General features: G+C 52.9%; 1 protein-coding gene across 3 annotated transcripts in view; it reads right to left on the minus strand.

Moving 5' to 3' along the window:
• The window catches only part of NACC2 (NACC family member 2), a 51652-nt gene that overhangs the window by 23796 nt on the left and 12180 nt on the right, over positions 1–15676 (minus strand). Inside the window, exon 1 of one of the 3 annotated variants that reach the window (XM_066980629.1) lies at positions 1837–1917. The exons of the other annotated variants lie outside the window; for them this stretch is intronic. The gene's annotated coding sequence lies outside the window, so the exon portion shown is untranslated. Of the gene's footprint in view, positions 1–1836; positions 1918–15676 lie in introns of those variants that run through there. 3 annotated transcript variants of the gene reach the window in all.

Below are 15676 nucleotides of genomic sequence, written 5' to 3' on the forward strand. Positions count from 1 at the left end.
AAGGCAAAAAGGGTTCCTAAAAAAGGGTCCCTCCCGTAACTTTCTGGGAGGTGAGGTGGCCGAGGCAGCAGCGGGACTGCGGGAGGACAAAGGCAGCAGAAACCCTCCGGCGGCCGGGGACAAAGCGCCGCAGAGGGCTGCCCCGGCCGTCCCAGGAGCACAAGAAAACAGCTGAAAAGTCCGGCCCTGGAGGGCCCCAACGGGTCAAAAGAAACTTCCCTTTCTTCTGTGAATGAGGAGAGGGAGGGAAAATAATAAATGATTATAATAATCAAATTTTTAAAAATCGCACCCCTGGGCTTCAGGCTGCCGGGGCTGGAGCTGGGAGGTGCCGATGGTGCGGGGCTGTCTCTGCTGGCAGCAGGGATGCTCGCTGACGGCCCGGCTCCGGCTGCAGGGTTTGGGGCTGTTTTCCCCCTTTTCGTGAGGAGGGAATGCGCTTTTCACCAGAGGGGGAGCATGCACAAGCGTGCTGCTCAGTGCCAGAGCCGTGCTGTTGCCACTCCTGGGGGGACAAAACGTGCTGGACGGGTGCTGCGCACCCCTCCCAGGATGTGCCTGCAGCAGGAGACACAGCAGAAAAAAAAAAAAAAAAAAAAGTATTTATCCTCCCCCCCCACCAAAAAAAAAAAAAAAAAAAAAAAAAAAAGGGGTACCCCCCCCCCATTTTGGAAGTCCCAGTTTGGGGCAGGGACACGAGGGGAAGGGACTGGGGTCACAGATGCAAAGCATCTGCCACGTCTGTGGCAGGGGAAAGGAGCCAAGGTTAAGTTTGGTGCTCGGGTGCCAGGCACGGCGAGCCAGCTCCGTGCTGCGGCACTGGGGCTCCCGCAGCTCCAAAGCGCCTGGGTTCGAGCGGCTGCGAGTGGCAAGCGGGGCCCCGAGCTAACAGCCCCCGGCTTCAGTCTGGCAGCCGGCGGCGAGCGGCGAAGCGAGCTTATTTCTGGTCCGTTGTTAAGGCAGGGGAAAGGGAATGTGCAAAGCTGGGTAAGTAAGAGAAGCGGCGTGCGCAGGGCGGGCGCAGCACAGCCGGCTGCTCCTGGAAGTTCGCACGGAAAGCGGGGAGCGGGCGGCTCGGGATGCTGCTCCCGGGGGGGAGCGGTGGCAGCGCCGGTGGCAGCGTGTCCCCGCGGGGAGCGCTTCTCCTGGCAGCGCCCGGCGCTCCCTCCCGCTGCAGCGCTGGCAGCGGGGCTGCAGGATGCGTCCTGCTGCAAGGTGAGTCACTCGCAGCCTCCGTGAGCCGCCGCCGCTCGAGGTCACGGACCCGGGCAGGCTCCTGCCTCCCAAGCGCAGCGGTTCGGCCAAGGCGAGGCGCGTTGCTGCCATTATTTTTTTAATTAGCTTTTTTTTTTTTTTTTTTTCCTCCTTATCTACCGCTGGTTTTAAGAGCTCGCAAAGCAAGGACATGCAAAAATAGAAAATGCAACATCTAATTTTTCTTTTTCGGATTACTACAGGGAAAGGGGTAAAAGAAAGACATGGTTAGAAGATAAAACTATTTTGCAGAATTTCATTTTTTTTTACAACCTAACACAGCTCCTCAAGATCCAGCCAAAGTTACAAGCCCCTGAAGCACCAGAAAGCACGCAGCACCCCGTTACCACGCCTGCTGCAAAACCGTGCATTTCCTGCATCCCGTCACAAACACTAATTCACCTCCGTAACGCATCAAAAAGACAAGTGTCATGCTGAATCGTATTCTCCTCACTCCTCGCACACAACAGCAGAGCTAGCAATATATAACATGCATGACTCAGTCCTACCACCATGCCACTACGGAACAGAAAGCCTTAAAATAAAGTAAATATCTTAAAAGGTCAATTAAGAAAAGCTTACAAAACATCAGACGCTGCTTCTTGCTAGAGCTCATTACCTAGTATGGTGGAGCTGCCTGTGTGTTTTTTTTCTTGTGCAAGTTAGTCTGTGAGTCAGCATTAACACACATGAGAACATCAGGAATACTGCCTAGTTCTGATGCAATGGAGGTTGTAAAAAAAAAAAAAAAAATCGCGCTCTGTTTGGACAGGAGCCTGTAATTCAATTGCCTTTACTTTTCAATTACTGCATAGCCTACCGTTACCAAACTGCATAGGGGAAGGAAACTTTGCTTACATCTCTGTCTCAAAATTAATGACTTCTTACTTTTGGCTACAGCTTATTCTCCCTGCTTTCAAAAAAAAAAAAAAAAAAGTAGGCATAATATAAATTAACCCTTTGAGGGCAGCTGAGCCCCTGGAGCTAGCAGGACCTCCATGTTTTGGGAGGAATTTTAGCACTGGGGAGTGATACTGCCAAAAAGTTCTGGCGAAGGCAGACATTTACACATTAAACTTTTAGTACTCTATAAAGCGAAGCTACAATTGCATCTGAGCTTGATCCTTAATGGAAATATAAGCTTGCAGATAAGGAAAGTTACATACTGCAGCCATTTAACTCTGTATTCGCAGGCTCACAGCAGCAAACACGAGGTCGCGCGGGATGTTTTGGAGAAGCGGCGCTGCTGGGCACGGGGCAAAGCCACCGACAAACCTGGAGGCGCCGTCACTGGCAGGATGGGATGCGAGGTGGTCGCTGCAGCCCACGATGCCTGCGCTTTGCTGCACCTCCATGAGTGCCACAAGGTTCCTGTGAGCCCATGAAGCCGCTAATGAAGCTTGTAGGGGCGCTGATTGCAGCCCGCCTCGTGCCTTGGGGCAGCGGCCCCGGGGAGCCCCGGGCACCTCCCAGCCAGAGCCACCTTGGGCATCACAAGCAGACTCCACACCCCACTTCGGGTTGTTGCTCTTTTTTTTTTTTAATGAAAACGCAAGCACTAAAAATTTCTTGTTTCTTTACGCACAAGACGTTATTAATGCTCATTAACCAAGACGGAAGCCCCCCAATATTACAGACCTATCTTTCTGCAGCTTCGCTGGCACGCAGCTCTGCCTCAGGCCAGCTGAGCCCTGGGTTTTTCCCCAAGCATGTGGGACACTTGCATACAGATGAATTGAGTTTTAAAGGAAAAAAAAACCCAAGCAGCAACTCCCGGGCCAAGTTCTCGCGTGCCAAACTTCCCAACCGCCGCGGCGCGGCTCGACAGCGTTTCAAAAGAATTCCAGCGCTGTTTTGAATACTGCTGACAATCTTCCTCGTCAAAATTTGTAATTTAAATACCTCCAACGCGAGAAGCGCACGGCTCCCCGGGGTGCACCCAGCTCCCCCCGCCCCAGCCCTGCTCTGGGATCAGCGATGGAGGGATCGGCATCCCACAGCATCCCCAATCGCCCCCCATCGTCCTTGGGCACCACGGGGGATCCGCCGCACGGTTCTCTGGCCACAAAAAGCCTCCACGATGGTTCTCCAGATTACTGGGGGACGAACCGGCCCCGCACACCGCAGCGCCCAGACCCCAATTCTCCCCTTTTCCCCATACTTTAGGGGAGCACCCATGCGAACCGCCCGGATTCCTACAGCAAGGAAGGGTTAAGCCGAGGAGCCCCGGTGCCCAGCCCCGCGCTAACCAGCAGATAAGATGTTCCTTCACATGACTTCGGATGTGTCAATAAACCAAAAATAATTCTATGCAAATAAGTCTAATTGGGGAGGAACGGCAAAATTAATTTCTTCGGGCACACGCAGTTTGAGAGGAAGCAGCTCCATTTTGGCTGAAGCATGTTTAAGATTCCCTCCCGGTGCTGCAGAGCACCTTGAAAGGTCGACGAGCACTTTCATATTCTCGGATCCATCTACAACACTGCAGCAGATGAAACGGATTGACCTATACGAGAACCGAAACGGGCTCTGTGAAATAATCCATCAACACCCTTTTCCAGCCGCAGCAGCGTTTGTCATGGGCACGTTTGGAAATAGCACCTACCTCCTGCAGCTGATACAGGGCTCGATAGGTTTTAAATAATGGCCACGCTCCCACGGGATGTAACCAAACACGGCATAAATAGCTGCAGAGCAGCGGAGCCGGTACGCAACATAAAATACGTCCATATTAAAGTGTGCACGAAGCCTGTGCCCATTACTGAACTCATTAAAGACAGTGATACTTTGTAACATACTCTAATCTTTAATATTCATAGCTTGCTTAATTTGCATATCATGCCATAAATAGTTGAAGCAGAGGTAAAACACAAAGCGCTCTACTTGCATTTCTAATTATGCCTAAAATCAAATGTAAATCACAGCACATCCAAGACAGAAAATATTAAATTTGCTGTCTCTCCATTAAAATATTAAAATAAATTACAAAAAAAAAAAAAAAACCAATCCAATTATTTTTTAGGAAGAAAATCCAAAGCGGCTTATAAGCATGGGGCCGGGATGACCCTGTTCTGTGCGAGGGCTGCCGTGCCGGAGCTGGGCCCGTCGCCGTGTGCCTGGATGTGGCTGCAGCGACCCCGCCACCCGTCCCGTTGTCCCCTGGGCCTGGTGCTCGCCCCAGGTTTGTGCCGTGTTTGCTTCCCTGTTTTCCTGTGCCTCACACGCCCAAGAACTGCATCTACCACCCAGCCGTGCTGCAGCCGCTCCTTTGACCTTGGGCTCTGAGGGAACAAAAGCAGCCCTTCTCCCCAGGGCGGCCGGGAAATCTTAACCCGAGGAGGCGAATTTGGAGAATCGGATTGAAATCTAACTTGTGCTGCAGTGCTGCAGGCTGCTGCTGGCGGTGCGGGTGCGGAGGGACACACAGCCCTTACGGACGGACACCTCACGGCTGGGGAGCGGCCTCAAAGCCCACAGCAGGGTGCTCAGCACCACGTCTGGGTGGCTCTGGGAGACCTCCAGCACCCACGGCCCTGTAAGCATCCCCCCAGCCCTGCCACACCTTGTGGCAAAGCTGCTCCCGGCACCCAGGGCTGCTGCCTGGGGACGCCTGGAGCCTTCCTCCCCATCCTCCTCCTCCTTCTCCTCTGCTCCCAAGTTGCTGCTAACGACAAGGAAGTGCAGCGACCGTGGCACTCTGAATAAAGTTCTGCAGATCCATGCCCAACAATTTCATTAAAATCTACCTAACCAGGTTCCAGAAAAGTGGGGTAAAAATTGTTTCTGCAAAAAGGCGTTTTTGGAAGCACCCAGACCCACGTGCAGGACAGAGGAGGGCAGCCCAGGGCTCACTGCCCAGCGATGCCGCCAACCACCTCTGTGCTCACCTTTCTTTTACCACTGGGCCCCCAGCTGCACACCGTGGCATAAGGAAGGGCTGCCAAGGGTAGCTGTCCTCAGGGAAAAATGCACTTTTAAGTCACTTCAGCTGGGACTGACTCTTGAGACAGAGCAACCTGAAGCTCACCACAGGCAGAAAGGTAACCGGCAGCTGCCTCGGCTGAAAACAGGGATCCGAGCCACAGAGTCCCCCTGGTTGGATTTCCCCAGCTTACAAAAGCACACGCATCATTGCCACGCTCTGCTCCCAGCCCCATGCTGCGCTTGCAGCACCCCAAGAACCCGTCGCTGGCGGGCTCAGAGCCTTTTGCCACCCCCAGGCTCCTGTATGACACCAGCGCTTCTTCCTGCTGCCTCGCCAGGCTTCTTCCCAGTTCAAGAAAAATACCGTATTTGTTCTACCACAGAGCTAAAGTATCTTTTCTGCAATATCTAGCTCCAAAGAATTCCAGAGAAGTAATTAAATTTAACCCCGAAAGGTGAGTGTTTACTCCTTTGTCCCGGTTAATACAGCTGGCATACAGAGAGAAGTGAAAGCGAGCTGCTCAGTGTGCAGAGCTTTTTTGCTGTTCATATGTACCCTGGCATTTTGCCCGGACCTATTTTTAAGCCCATTTACTAGAAATCCCACAAATTAAAGGAAATACGGATAATGTTGTAAGAATCCTTTGGGCCAAATAAAAGCTACACATAATTTTCCTGGTGCATCAGACTAAGATCCTTAACCACAAAAACCAGATTTCCCCAAAGCTCTTTTGCAACTGCGAGAGAATCTCGTTTTGTAAAAAAAAAAAAAAAAAAGAAAAAAGAAAAAAAAAAGTGCTCCGATTCACGGCTGGATGCCGAGGGGCGGCGCGGCCGCGCTGCCTGCGGGCCGGGGGACAGCAGGCGGCACGAGGCGCGAACCGGACGCCGCCAGGCCCGGCAAGGCCGCTGGTGATGGCAGCGGAGCCTTCAGGGTGTGCTCGTAGGGGAGCCATGAGATGTGCCTTGCGGGGTTTTTGTCTGCACGGAGAGATGTGTGGTCTCGAGAGGTGTGCGGCCCCGAGAGGTGTGCGGCCCCGAGAGGTGTGCGGCCTCGAGAGGTGTGAGGCCTTGCTTCCCAGCTCGGCCCCAGCCATGCGTGGCGCACGCAGGCCATCGTACCGCAGCGAGGCCCCAGTACATCCCAGTCCTGCCCAGCTCGGCCTGGTCCCAGTGGCAAAGCAGCCGCTGACGGTGCCAGCTGGCTCCTTGTCCTGCCCGCCCACCAAGCCGCAGGGAGCTCCATGCCTCCATGGAGCCCAAACCTGACCCAGCCCTGCCGGGACCCACTGCAGGACCCAGCCCCAAAATGTGCACTGAGGACGGTGACAGGAGTCACAGAACGGTTTGGGTGAGCCCAGCCAGTGCCACCCCTGCCGTGGGCAAGACCCCACCAGCCCAGGCTGCCCAAAGCCCCCCCAGCCTGGCCCCGGGCACTGCCAGGGACGGGGCAGCCACAGCTCCTCAGGGCGGCCTGGGCCTCGCCTCCCTCATAGCAAAGAATTTCTTCCTAGTATCTGACCTAAACCTCCCCTCTTTTAGCTTAAAACCATCCCTGCCACCCCCAGCTCATAAAACCAGAACTGCTCTAATCAAGCTCTAACGAAGCCATTCTCTGCGCCTTTAGCAGATGGGAGTCCAGTGATAAGAAACGGGCGAGAGAAGTGCCCGCAGCCAGGGCCGGGCTGGAGGCAGCCAGATCTGTGCTGACCCCAGGGAGGGACTTCGGTGGGAGCAAACTGCAGGCGTTGAAACAAATCCAAACCAAACCCAAGCCAACACACGCACACCTGGGATTTAAAAGGAAACTAGCAACCAGGTATGTTTCAATAGAATTCATAAAACAAGCATAAAAAGCCCCAAACCACACCAGTAAACACGGCATTTGGCGTTAGTCTTTGTGGGAGGGGGCTTCGCTCCCAGCAGCTGTGCAGCAGCAAGGTGAAGCAACCCTCATTAAACCTGCCTCTCCTTTCGGCCTCGCTCATCCCCAGCAGTCTCCGAAAACGTCCTGCTCACAAACGTTTCAACCTCCTTTTAAAAAAGAAAATTCATTAGGCAGGGGAATAAACACTCCCATTCTACAAACGCACAGAAGTGAGCAGTTAAACACGCAACTTCGGGAACTTTTCCAAGATTTATATGTTTTGCATGAAAAGCAAATGTTTTTTTCCTGCCTGGGAAAACACTGAAATGCCACGCTTAGGAAGCCAAGTCCGTTTGTTCCCGCTCGGTGCCGCTTCTTGGGCAGAACCCAACCCGAGCCTCGCACAGCGCAGGGACCGGTGCCGGTGCTGGTTCCCAACCTGTGGCCAAGTCCCCACAGACCCTGCACATATGGGGCTCATCAGTGCCGCCCTCCTCGCTCCCCCCACGTGGCCGGATTCAGCCCAGACATGGGGTTTTCCACCCCTGCCCTCTGAGCAGAGGACGCTCTGCAAACCTGGAGCCTTCCCCTGGGTCACAGCCCAACTGGGCCACGACCCAACGCCGTTCTGCTTTCCTGGGAAGAGGAGGAGGAGGAGCTGGGAAGGAAGGGGTGAAGCTGAGCCCGGGAAGAAGGCAGGAGGATGCTTTACTTTTATTTCTCTCTATCCTACTCGATTTTTAATCGGCAATAAATTGAACCAGCTCTGGCCATGTCGGTAGCCATAAGCTACCTCCCCACGGGGCAGGGCTGCCCCCCGGGCTCAGCTCCCCTTCCTGCGGCTCTGCCCCCCAAGGGACACCAGCAAGACCCTAAAACGTGGAGCTCTGCTCAACCCCAAGTGCCAAGTCCTCACTGGGAGACCTGGACGCTTGTCACCGCAAAGCCCTCCTGCTTTTTGCAACAACACGGCAAGTGATTTCCCTCTATTTTCCCACTTATTTCTATATTTTTAAAATCTTTCTGGCCAGTTAGACCAGAACCATCACAATTGCGAAATCCAGGAAATGTGCTGCAACACTCTGTAATACTTGCAAGGCAATTAGCCAAAAACCTCACACAAATAAGCTTTTTTGCCACACCATTCTAACCACCAAGCATTAACCCATTTCTTAGGAAACGACATCTGCTGAAATAACTTCCTAATCTAGGAGCAGGCATGGAAAAAGAGCCGCCGCAGTATCTCTAGCCCGTGGTAAACAACATCTCCAGCCAGAGCAGCTCCACCAGAAGACCTCGAAGTCACCCTGGCTGAGTGCACGGCTTGTCCTGGGCCCTGTCCCCAGAGCATCAGCTCCTCAGGAAAACTGGCACGTGGGGAGTTTTCCCCGCAACACCCGGGCACCGGTGTATGGAACGGCGGCGCTTCCTCGGGGAGCCCACGGCGGAGGCGATGGCAGGAGCAGCCAGGGGATTCGGGATGGGGGTTTGCACCGCTGAGCTCTGCCTCTGTAGGACCCGAGCTGAACCCTATTGCGTTAGAAATAAATCACGGCACAGGCAGGACAGCTCCCAGGCAGTAACTGGGAGAAATAAAGAAGCCACTGGGCAACAACGCAGACAGCTTGGTTCAATTTCAAACCTCAGCGTTTACAGGGCTCTTTTTTTTTCTTGGGAAGATGTCAAAATATAAGAAAAATTAAGGTTCATGATTTGCCCTAGGAAACAGTTATCATCTACAGATAAACTGAGGCAGAGCACGATAACATAACCAGCACCACACATTGAACTAGAGCTCACAGGCAGCCAGACACAATTATGCTCAAATATCTTTCCCTATTCCAGATTAAAATAGCAGCTACGGTTCTGCGTTATTTATTATAACTCATTCCCACTCTCATTCTCTCTCCCTGCTTTTCCCTCTCCCCCATCCTAAAAAGCCAATAAAATAAAATAAAAAGCTTCCTTTTGGGAACGCGGTGGTAATAACGCCGCTACCATCTGTTGATAAGTCCAAGGACCTGCATGGGGAGGAAGCAGAGTGCGCAGCTGAAAGGGAGTCAAATGTTTGCATGGTTTTATTGAGAAATGAAATCCAGCTTTAAACATAGTAAATCGGAGACTATTCTGAATCACCTCTTGAATTTTTTAATGCTACTCCTGGGAGCACTGAAGGTAAATATGTTAATTTGACTTCAATCACGGTTCAGGAAAAAAAGCGCACTGTATTAGTTTAGGGTACCAAGTCTTAAAACTATTCATGCATTTCTGCATATTTTATACTCAGCAAATAAAGTTCCAAGGTTCTATAAGGAGGCTGAGAAATTATTCTGAGTAAGCAATAATGAGGCGTGCATTATATAAGGCTGATACTAATGGTAATCTATTATTAAAATTTAAGAGTTATAGCAGCTACATCCCGCGCAGCCCTGCGACTTTCCCCCGGCAGGATGGGGAGGCAGCACCCGGGGGGCAGCGGGGCCCCCAAAATTCCTCCCAGCCAGCTGCCTGCCGTGCAGAGGCAGCACGGGTCCCTGTGGCTTCACGTTCCTTGCACCACGCTTCGGCTGATGCTTCGGCGTAACGGATCTCCCAGAACATGTTGGCATTAAAAAATTTACGAGGTTTCAAGTTTGCGCGCCTTAGCGATCCTTGCGGCTCCCTTGACCCTTGATTTCTGCCGCGATACCCCACTCTGGTGGCAAGGAGGACGGAAATTTGACTGGCACGGTAAAAACTTATGTGCTTTCCTTCGTGTGCTCACGTGGGACAGACCACGGCCACCGTGCCACAGCTCTGCCCTGTCCCACACGTAAGCACCGGTGTGCCGAACCACCACAAAAAGCAGCATCACGACATAGGGGGGCTGAATTGGCACTCAAAAGAGCTCCGGGAGGAACAGGGTAACTACACCCTAGTGCTGCTAACAAAGCGAGCTCCTGACTTCATTAAAAAAAAAAGGCACCAACCCAGAATTTGGCTCAGTTTCCTCTTTCCTACATCTTTCGGTGAGCGCCACGAGGAGTCTCTGGGGCTGTCAATCTGTATGTGACAAGCACACACAGAAATAGTCGCGGCAGGAGGGCTCAGGAGCAGCAGCAGAGCAGTGCCTCCACGCTTAACTTGTTGCAGGCTCCGCTGGCTGCTACCCTCAGCCCCGCAGAGGGGCTGGGCACGCAGGGACCCACTGCACTGCACGCCCTGTGGAGGGAAGGCCCCTTCCCCTGAAATGCAAAATTACATTTTAGCTGCGTTTCAGAGCGTACTGCTGGCGTGCAGCAGAGTCATTTTCTAAAGGAATGTTTAAGTTTAGCCCTGACAGGCAATGTTCTGCCCAAAGCAAAGGATACGGGAGCACAGCAATTGCAGAAGCATGCTTCGCTGGGACCCTTCTACACCAAAAAGGGTGGCAGGCAGCTTCACGGTGCTTTCTGATTGACAGGCTGCTGGGAGCCATGTGGCAGGGACGGACAGACGGACGGACGGGGCACTGAGCACCACCATCCCCTGGGCACGTGCAGCTCCCGTCACCAAAGGAGCAAGCTGCTTTAAAACCAAGCGGCACAGGCCCCAGCCCCTGCAGGGCCTCGCGGGGCAGGAGACGTCCCCTTTGCTCAGCCAACCCACCAGGGCTCCCCGACTCCCGTTCTGAGGTGGATAACCAAGATATCCGCACCCGGCTCCGTACTTCTTTCAGGAACCACCTTTATATGCTGGAAGAACAGCTACGGGGCACCTCACACAGCGCAGCCGAAACGGGACGCGGTGAAACAAACCATTCCTGAGCCATTTGCAGGAGGACGGCCTGGCCCCAGCTGCTCGCCCCTGCTCTGAGGTGGGCTGGATGCAGCCATCGCGGCCCTTCAGCCAGCGGGAGCTCGGCACCGCCAGGCCCGACGGGGGAGCAGGAGGCTCCAGGCCGTCCTCGCCCGCACAAATGGTGCCCACCAAAGGCCACAGCGAAGCAGAGCTTGGCTCAGCCCGACCTCCGCTCCCCCCCGACCCCGCCGCGCCACCCGTCCGCAGAAAGGCGGCTTTTCAACCCAAAACAGCCGAGAGAAAGGAGCCGGCACCGGTGGGCGCTCGCTGCCTGCCCCAGAGGCGGGAGGCAGCAGGGCCCCGAGCGCAGCGCGCCGCTGCGCCGATTCACACGCCGGCCCCTTGGTATTTTTTCCCAGAAGGAAAAACAGAAGATGCTTTCCATAAGCAGACGATTTCAGCAGCTAATTTTACCATCACTTATGGTCGACTTTATGACTAAGATTTCATGCTGACTATATTAATCCTGTCAAATCTCAGAGTGAGAGAGAAATGATACTGTATATTTTATGGCTGCAATAACTTCTAAGCCATTAGACATGCATGCTGACATGAAAGTAATCAAATTGATTTTTTCCCCTATTACAATGAAGAACTTTGCATGAGCATATAGACTCTCTGGCAGAGGAATGAAACCCCAAGAACCTTGTGCTCGCTCAGGAAATTAAGAAATCACCACAAGACATTGTTCAGAAATTTGGGTATTCTGCTTACTTGCATGTTGCTGTCACTAAAGCAGAAAGGCACACGCTCGTCGAGCAAACGATCAACAAAAGACAATGCGAGGAATAATTTGAGGTTTTGGAAACAAGGCAAACATTACAGCAGTTGCAATTAATTGCCTTCCGAGCATCAAAGGCTCCGGCGTGCCGTTGTTAACCTCGCCAGGCTCACCGAGCCCCTCACACAGCTTCCTTGCCACGTTCTCAGGTGTTAAATATAAAAGCGAGAGCAGATCAGAGGAAGTTCAGAGGACTTCTCGGGAAGCCCCGAAGACCTGGAGGCACTGACGGATGCAGCACAGTGCCGCTGAAACCCCCCCTGAAGCCGAGCACTGGGAGAGCCGGGGCCAGACCCAGGCGCTCGCAGCGGCAGCATCTCCATCCAGCCCTGCAGCACGGCCGGGCTGCGCCGGGGGAATTGGCAGGCGGTGCTCAGCTGTCACCCCGCAAAAAGCCACTTTTCTCCTGGGGAAAAAAGCAGCTTATCCCCAGGGGCGAGAGGAGAGCTTAGATCCGCAGGCAGAAGCGCTGCTGGAAGCTCGCGCCGGCAGCAGGAGCCCACCGAAGGCAGGGACGGGACCGTGCTGCAGGCAGGAGCCCTCTGCTCCCCCGTGCTGCTGCCCCTTTGTAGTTACACGGGCAGGAAAAAAGAGATCATTAAAAATAATTGTTAAAAATGTAAATAGGCCTTTAGTTTTAAATTACACTTGCTCTGTGGTTGTTTTTTTTTTTTTTTTTTTAAAACCCAACTCATAATTACACCTGGAACCACGAAACCTTTCCTTAACTACAGCAATTACCCAGGATTATAATTTAAGACCTTTAAACTGAGAGACTTGTAAAGTTCTGCACAAAGTCAGGTCGCGGCCATCCATCCCTGTGACGGGCAGGCAAGGCAAGGGACAAGGGGTGCTGGTGCAGGGTGTTTTTTATTTTATTTATTATATATATATTTTAAATATGGATGTGTGTGTGTGTGTGTGTGTGTACAGCTTCTCTGGGCTAGCAAAAGAATCCTGCATTTAACCCGCACATGCATTTAGTTGCAAATCAAAATGCTTCAGTAGCTCTCTACCAACAGCAATCAGTTCTTTTTTTTTGTTCTAAGCAAAAACTTGGACGCACAGAAACGTAAAACCACAACTACAAGGATCACTTCAACCGAGACTTGCAAAATGCCAGCTCTAGTGAATTAATTCAGCCTGTTACCCAAGGCATCTGTAACGTCATCTGAGCTGCTGCTGCAGTCCAAGCATGCAAAAGGTTTTCATAAAAGTTATTAAACAGAAGAAACTACTTTTTGGGTAACTTTTTAGTTCAGTTCAATCCAAATTTAAGAGTTAGCACCTCTCCCCTGTGACAGCTCACAGAAGCAGAGACTCACCCTTGTACCTTTAAAGCCTCGTTGCTCACCCCCTCAAATGCGCTTTGTTTTCCACTCCTTTATTTTTTACCTTTCAAAACCCGAATAAAGGCAGCCTGCGACTTCCCCATCATCTCCTTCGGGCTCTGCCCGGGCAGTGGGACAGAAGCCCTGCTTTGCCGCCCGCGCCACTTCTGCCCGTGTTTACCGACCACATATTTTTTAAATGACCCCCGCCCGCACGGCGCGCTGGGAGCGGCCGCGCTGCACGCGTGACTCGCGGCGTTACGGCCCAGCACCAAGCTTGTCTCTCTGCCCACATTCCTCGGCAGTGACCGCATCCCCCAGCGCCGTCCTCGCACGGACCCGCGCCCTGCCACGTTACCCGTGGCCACGGGGGACCGGGGCTGGCACCCAGCGCACCAGGGGCAGCCGCGAGGGCTTGCTCCTGCTGCTCCTGCACCTCCTGCAATCGAGAAAGCACTTTTTTCTTTCTTTTTTTTTTAATTGTGTATAAGCAAAGGCTTTCCCAACAGAAGGGGACCGAGTGACACCTGCAAGCTGTGGTGCTCCCAGCCACCCAGTACAAACTGGGGCCATTTGGGCAGCCCGGCACTGGGCCCCGCTGCGGAGCGCGGCGCTTGTTTTGGGGCGGTGCGGTGACTGTCCTCCCACACGCCCCTCCCGGGCTGGCCACAACCGCCTCGCTCAGAACACAAGCACGCTATTCACCAGAGGGTCCTTTTTAGCCAAACTGTGACAAAATTATGCTTTAAAGTTATTAGACAAAACACCCAAACCCATAGTTTCGCAAAGGTAGACGAGGTCTCCCGGGAGAGGCAGCGAACAATATCAATGAGTTTCTCATGACCTTACAGAGATTGCCATGACAACACGGTTTCAATCCTCCAAACATGGATATATTCATTTGCACCAGTGTGATTGAGAATAATTAGAGCGAGATTCTCCGCGCTGGGGAGACCGGGAGCCACAAAGCGGCGGCGACGCCGCGGCCGCACAGCCCTGCACGGAGCTCAGCCCGCGCCGCGCGATGGGGGAAGCGCTCACATTGAAATGTAAAAAAGAAAACCCACAACACTCTTTAGAGCCGTGTGACCTAATTCATTATAAAGAATGTCAGTTAGCAAACCTCTTAAATAAAACATTAAGCTAGAGGTAATTTGAAGCCTTGTGGATTTTGTTTTACTCAATTATTTTCTAATGCTTCAAGTTGAAGAATAAATATGCAGAAATAAAAAAAAAAATACCAAGGGTTTCATTTAATTCTTTTGCAAAAGAAATGAAGACATTCATACTAAAACAAAATACCCTCTACCAAGCCAGATTTTTAATTAAAACTTTTAAGTCCTACAAGATTCTTCAAGGTTGCAATATCTGCTTTGGTTTCTCTGGGCTGAAGCTCAGCCGTCCGCTGATGCCAGGCTCTGAGTCAAGGTTCTTCCACCCCAGCCAAGGGCACCAGGGAAAGGCAGGGGCCGGGCAGCAGCGGGGCAGGTGGGGACAAAGCCTGCAGAAGAGCAGCAGGGGACAGAGGACGCTCCTGATGTGCACGATCTAACGCCAGGTTAACTGGGAAGTGGGGAAAAACAACAGGGGGGAACTTGGTGGTCAGTGCTGCCGATGCTCTTCTAGGAAACACCATCAAACCCAAGGAAACTTGCCTCTTTCTACTGCAGCCTTCACGCAGAGCTTAGGCTTACCTATAAGAAAAGTAAGTTAGAGGCCAGAAAATTCTGCCTTTAGCTTAAATCTCCTGGGCAGGGTTTCCTGAGCCCTTGCCTCCGTCCCCGGGCACCCAGAGCGGGTGCGATGCACATGAGGACGGGGAGTTATGGCCACCACCCCCAGCCTCCCCCAAGTAGCATTCCCGAGGCTTCCATTTACAGGCTTTTCCAAAAGAAAAGGAAAATCAGCCATTTATATGCAGGAGCGTTGTTTTATTCTCTAACTGCAGCAGTTCAGGGGAGCAAACTTCCCTCTGCCCCATTTACAGCCCACATTCCTGGATAAAGACGCTGCGCAGAGCATCCCTGCTGCCTCCGCGGCGCAGCACCGGCAGCTGCTTGGTGGCGAACGGCAACAGCGCGGCAATTTAGGAAGAAGGACGGCTCCTGCGTCCGGCCGAAAATACAAGGGGAACACTGGGAAACGGAAATTAATGGTCTGGTGCGACAGATTATCCTGCTGTCTGGGCGAACCCAGCACCGAACACGTGCACGAGGGCACGGGTGCTGCATCAACGCCCCAGCCCAGCTCCGGCCCCGGGGACGGATCCTGCCCGAGCTGCAGCAGACACGTGCAGCATTTCTTCCAGCCCTGCGTGGATCTGCAGGGATGGGGGCTCTTGGCAGGGCAGCTGCCCACCACCCCCCAACCCGCACCGCGGGATGAGCACGTGCCACCAGAAGAGCCTTGGAGCAGAAACGGGGAGGCTTGGAGCTGTGCTTGGACGTGTGCGTGGCAGCGTCACCGTTTTCAAGGGGACACCAGGAAGAGGTTCGCAGAAACGCGCTCCGCAGAGCTCCCCCGACAAACCCGCGCTGCGAGGGGAAACATCCAGGAAACGAAAACCCCGAAGATCAGATATTCCTTCCTGCCACCGCGGTTAGAGCAAAACACCTCGCCGCTTTGATTCACCCTTTACACAAACCGAACAAAAGAAAACAAAACAAAAAAAGACCCAAACCAAACACTCCTTTCCCCGAA

This window comes from Anser cygnoides, chromosome 20 (assembly GCF_040182565.1).
Source record: "Anser cygnoides isolate HZ-2024a breed goose chromosome 20, Taihu_goose_T2T_genome, whole genome shotgun sequence".
In the NCBI taxonomy this organism is placed as follows: Eukaryota; Metazoa; Chordata; class Aves; order Anseriformes; family Anatidae; genus Anser; species Anser cygnoides.